At 39.0% G+C, this 6,000-nt stretch overlaps 1 protein-coding gene across 2 annotated transcripts in view; it reads right to left on the bottom strand.

Moving 5' to 3' along the window:
• The window catches only part of LOC147434152 (uncharacterized), a 61,070-nt gene extending 60,035 nt beyond the window's left edge, over positions 1-1,035 (bottom strand). The window contains exon 1 of one of the 2 annotated variants that reach the window (XM_086490732.1): positions 778-1,035. The gene's annotated coding sequence lies outside the window, so the exon portion shown is untranslated. The remainder of the gene's footprint in view (positions 1-777) is intronic. The other variant, XM_086490731.1, reaches the window with a different exon arrangement.
• Between the last annotated feature and the right edge of the window lie 4,965 nt (positions 1,036-6,000).

A 6,000-nucleotide genomic window follows, 5' to 3' on the forward strand; every position in this document is an offset into this window, starting at 1 on the left:
TTTTTCAGATATCATTCTGAATATTTAACCACAACAGTGGAATATCCATGGGTGAAATATCCCAAAACTATGACAGTAGGATTTCAAACCGTGCAAACGACAATTGCTTGCTCTCAAGATTTAAAGCAGAAGTGCAAGTGTCTCTGCATAAAAGGCAAGGATTCTCATAAATGAGGGTTTCCATGGTTGAATGTAAGGTTGGGAGTAAACAGAAAGCTGGTAATGTGAATAAAAACCAAGATAATCTGCTGAGTATCGCATAAACCTCAGATGTTGGGCATTTATTTGTCAGTAGAATGCAATGTACTGTCAATTAGAAGCAATTGTTTGCCAAAAATTATTGCCTCGCAAGTGCCATTTGTATACATCGTGATGAACGTAGGAAATTCCAAATTCACCTTAAGAGGAGATTGAAAAATAATGTCATCTGCAAATCAACATTCACATGATGCTCTTCATATAAAGTAAAATTTGCTGCTTGTGCCTTGAACGAATGCAGTGTGTGGGGACTTTCCATGATATTTTCCTATCCTCATTGCACTTGGATATGATTTGATTAGTGGATGCTTGATGGTCTAAACTCATGTATGTCCTTTCTTGGATGTCGGTCCATAAAGGCCATCTTATTGAACAGAGATGCATGCATGTGCGTATGCGCAATGACTGCTTATCTGGTTAGCTTAGAATTAGTGCGTGGTTTCAAGCTCTGGTTGTTTCAGCACATAGTTGCCAAGGTAAGCTACTTCCGATGTACACAGAAAAAGGAAAAAAAAATACCTTCAGCGAGCTGTGAATCAAAGAGGGGCAGAGCAGCCGGAGACGGAGGTGCAAATCCCAGAAGCACATGAGCTCTAACAGTACAATCGACCTGTCAACTCGTTACTACGAATTTCAAGTGGTAAAAGTCGCGAGGGTCCAGGAAAATGACAGTCGACCCCCCTAAAGGTCCGGGAATCATTGGCTTTCTTAAACAACCCTAGCTAGTTTACTTGACCCCCCCGACCTGGGTCATGGGTTCGAGCGCGGCCAAGCCACCCCCGGTAGCGCTCATGGACGCCCATTGCATCACCACACACTGGAAGTGCGATCTGCTACAAAAAGAGAAAGGAGTTTAGGTAATTTGTACAGAAATTTGAGTGGTTGAGCTGAAAACTACCCCGCTTGGAGTGATGGCAAAAGGAATGTCCTCTTTTGGTCTACTTTTAGTGACTTGCCAAACTTATCACTTGGAAAATCGTTTGTTGATGGCATCATATAAAGGTTTTTTAATGTCAATGGAGTTTTCTTGTCTTCCAAAGGCTTGGAAAGATTTCCATGGTTGGTATCGGAGACTTGATGCATTGTTTAATCAATGCCTTTGATGTTTAGTTTCCTCTATAAATCCTGTTGTCTTTCAACGATAAAACTAACATTGGATCAGCTTAAATTGTACCGCATGACTACATTACTTACCCATCCATCTCCATCCTTAAAGTGGGCAATACAACAACCCTTTACATGTAAAACTAAGCTTGCATAAAATTCTATTTTAACTTTTCTAGAAATGGAAATTGGCCCTAACTACATGTAGGGATTAGCCCACAAGTCCGAGTGGTATGGTTATGGTTTTCAATCTTTGATGTACCATCCTAGTACTGCACACATAAAACAACCAGTCATGCAAAAAAAAAAAATGATGAATTGGGGTCGTCCCACATGCTTAACACATGCATCTTATGGCCTTTTCAAGAAGTTTAGCCTATCTATTTGTTCTTGTGTGCATTCCAACACAAACATTAAAAAGCTAAATCTTCCTAACAACAACTACCAACATAATCAAGAAATGAATAAGCTCTCTCTCTCTCTCTCTCTCTCTCTCTCTCTCTCTCTCTCTCTCTCTCAAATTAGGCATACATTTGATGTGACTTGTTGATTAATTGAAAAAAAAATCATTTTAGTTTATTAAAGAGTCATTTCGTTTAACAGCCACACATGGGTCCATTTCATATAAATTGTTTTAAAATGGCAACTTGAATGTGGCCTGTTTTAATCCATTTTTTTAGTTTGTAAATAGGTCCCTTCCTAATGATGATTTCCTTTCACCTTTATGTTGTAAAAAGACTTATTTAAATTTTAAATGGTCCTTTCATGAGGCTTCCTTCTCAATTTTCATTTTTAGATGTACCCACACATGGACACTGTGGAAAGACAAGCTGAAGTCTTCACGCGTGCCTTCAAAAGGCAAGAAAGTGACTATTGAGGGGCCATGAGAGTTAAAAATCTATTTTAAAAAGGTAAAAACTTAGCCTCTCACTTGCAATTGAAAGCCAAGCATTGCTGATATGTACTCAAACTGTCAGATTCTGTTATTTTCAACACCTGTGGAAAGCCAGGAACCGTCGGATTTTTAAGAATGACACCATGCAGCTAGTTTCAAGGACATTATCCACGAAAGCAATGAGATGATTATTGCCATGGGAAAAAAGAAGAATTGGGGTGAGTGGAGCTAGGCATCTCTATTGGTCATGACCTCTTGCAACGAGTAAGGGTGCGTGGGTAATGGCTCGTCTTTAGTTGGCGTTGTGTAAGCCTTTTGATATCTCAAACGGCCCCACAAGGCTCGATATAAGCTTGAGGCTACTGTACATTTTTTAATGTTTAATGCAATACGTCTACTCACAATTGTGAGTTTGGCCAAAAAACAATTAAAAAAAAGTAAAAGGATCACGGTGGCTTTCTAAAACAATAACAAAGTGATAAAATTATTAGGTTGAGTTTAACTAGAATTATATAAGGTGAAGCATTGTTTGAGAATGTCTCTTTTATTAAGCGACTGAGTTTCCTCCTTGCAAAGAAGTAAACTGGCAAATATTAGCAAAAATTTGGAAATTTGCTATAAGGTGAAGCATTCTTCGAGAATGTCTCTTTTATTAAGCGACTGAGTTTCCTCCTTGCAAAGAAGCAAACCGGCAAATATTAGCAAAAACTTTGAAATTTGCAAGAAATTTGAACTAAGTTCTTACATATTTCATAGGTTTTTCTTCCCTTTACCATGGTTTGCTCATTATGTGTGTGTATGTGTGTGTGTGTGTGTGTGTGTGTGTGTGTGTGTGTCTGTGTGTGCGTGAGCGTACGTGTGTGTGTTTGAAATGAAAAATCTAACATTAGTTTCATTATACAAACTATTGAACCATACAATGGAGTAGATTAAGCTAGACATATGTACAAGGGTAATGACAAATGGACAATAATAATGACATTACATAGAAAGGTAAGTAGATGTATATAACACCATGTCACTTGCTTATCTTATTTGTTTACAATAGCTTGAAATACCAATGAAAAATTTGTTTGATGTAGAACTTCCTTTCTTCAAGTATTACTATTGTTGTGTTCCACTTAGAAGATATCCATTCCATAGAGAAAAACCTCCATCAATCCTACAAGGAGAAGGATCCAACTATTACCTGCATCCATACAAAAGCATTCAGTGAGAACTGGCTATACGTGCACATATTACAAGTGTCAAAACTAGGTTTAGTTGTTATCCATGTCACACCCGATGCAGCTATGGGGGATGCCAGCGGTTGGGTGCAGGACTCATGGCGAGCAGACTTGCAGAGAAAGATAGCAAGAGAAAGAGAGAGAGAGAGAGAGAGAGAGAGAGAGAGAGAGATCAAAACAACAAGGGAAAAGCAAAAAACACGTTGTTGTATTTTTTGTAAAACTATTACATATATACTTTGAATATGCAATTGCTATGCACACTCCAAGAGGTTTGCATGCCTTTAAAACTTGTTCTCACCCACGGGCTTAGACACTATATGAACCCGGGCTTGCATACCCAACAACCCCCCCCCCTCAAGCCCAAATCACTGACAATGGACTTGATATAGACCATGGCAGAGTCCAATCACCGGAAAACCATGAGTAAAAGTCCCCCCCTTGACAATAACATAGGTGTGTGTGTGTACTTCCCTCAAACAACCATTAGCGTGAGACATACCAGAACCCGACCAAACAACAAAGGGGTGGTCTTACCACTTTTTATGTGGCAGTGTCTATAACCCGTACAATTTTTGACGTGATGGCAACTGACAAGCATGACAATAACTGACAACAAGGCTTTGACTAAAAACATTTGATTGTTTTTTGACAATAGACTAAAGCTGAAAAATCTATGACACTAAACTGGCAAAAGAATAGTTTATGTAATCTTGTACTGCAATCTCAAAGTAGATCTTCATGTGCAGCATTTGTTGATGGACTAGTGCTTGAAGCGAATCTTCATGGTCTGCATCACTTGCCTCATTGCTAGCTGTATCCGAACCACTAAACTGACATATTTGGCATACACGTTCAAGAGAGACGTTGCACGTAAATTAAGATGCAAAATGCCCATGTAATCTAAAACATCTTGGTCCTTCAAATTATCACCTTCAATTGGTCAAAAATACTTCGAATCAGTCGCCATATGGTCTTTCCAATTGAGTCCCATGTATCCAAAGGCCTCTTCTAAAAGATCTTGCTTTGTATCATGAGTTGGTTGAGCTTCATTTATAAATTGTTGCTTCTTTGAAGGTGGTTCAAGAACCCAAAAATTATTATGGCCCGATATAAATGCCACAGAGGGAACGTGTCTTAATGTGACACAAAGGTCTGCTTCCTGAATATGCACAAAAAAGCTCTCGAGATTTCCAACTGCAATCAAAAATTTTGAACAATCGAATGCTGATGGCCACTCTCTTTCTACTGCAGCACACCATATGAGTGAGAACCTCCTCTTGAATGGAAAGAGGGCCAACACTATAATGGGCGGACAAAGCCTAAAAATGAAAAACAAACTTTGTGGTTGATAGCTGATGGAAAACTCGTTGCAGATGACAGCGTCGAAGGCAATTCGCTTCTGCACAGCCAGTAGAGGCCGAACGGAGGTGATTGTCTGCTGTCGTGTTTTAGGCCAGGGCGAAGCTGATGATGGTGGCTGTGATGATTAAATCCGTGCAGGTCGAGGTCAACGAGCTCCCTATCCTTTCAACAAGTGGCAAGTCCTGCAGCCTTTAAGGCTCTGATACCAGTTGATGCAACTATGGGGGATGCCAGCGGTTGGGTGTAGGACTCATGGCGAGCAGACTTGCCGAGAAAGATAGAGAGAGAGAGAGAGAGAGAGAGAGAGAGAGAGAGAGAGAAAGAGAGAGATCGACACAGCAAGGGAAAAGAAAAAAACCACGTTGTTGTATTGTTTGCAAAACTATTACATATATACTTTGAACATGCAATTTCCATGCACATTCCAAGAGGTCTGCATGCCTTTAAGACTTGTTCTCACGGGCTTAGACACTATTGAACCCAGGCTTGCATACCCAACAACACCTACATATTTAGCTTATAGTCTAACCTACGGACTATCATTTTTTTCTCACCATATACCAAAGTAAACATACGTCTAGTGTATCACTAGAATCAAGAAGTAGCCTTCTTTGCCGAAATTGGACAACATCTTGTTTGTATTTTTAAGAAATTGTAAAAAAAAACGCATAATTTTCATCTCTATGGAGACCCTACAGGAGGATTGAGGCTTTTTAAATTAAATTGACAATTTTAAACATTCAAATAATCATTATTTTCTAGCTTATTCAATGCCAATCATTGTGTAAAAATCCAAGTAACATGTCTAAACTTCCACAAGAGCAGGATATATTCTATGATCCACTTGTTCGAGTGTAGACATCCCATAGTTGAAATGTAACTTCTTGTTTTCTACAAAGACGGTAAAATCATCCATATAATCTAAATAGTATGAGCACTTTAACAATTTTGTAGTTTTTATAAATGCCAAAAATAACCTTTATATAAGTTCCCTTCATCACGTGGGTAGGTTCCTTGAGTGTAATCTAGCCACCAAGGGCAATACTCAATTTCCCAAGCAATCAAACCATAATCTCTCATCCATAGTGGATACATACACTCCTCACAAGAGAGGTCCCTCCAACTTTCAACAGCAATTGGCAACTTCTCCAA

This window comes from Adiantum capillus-veneris, chromosome 19 (genome assembly GCF_014529385.1).
Source record: "Adiantum capillus-veneris isolate H3 chromosome 19, ASM1452938v2, whole genome shotgun sequence".
In the NCBI taxonomy this organism is placed as follows: domain Eukaryota; kingdom Viridiplantae; phylum Streptophyta; class Polypodiopsida; order Polypodiales; family Pteridaceae; genus Adiantum; species Adiantum capillus-veneris.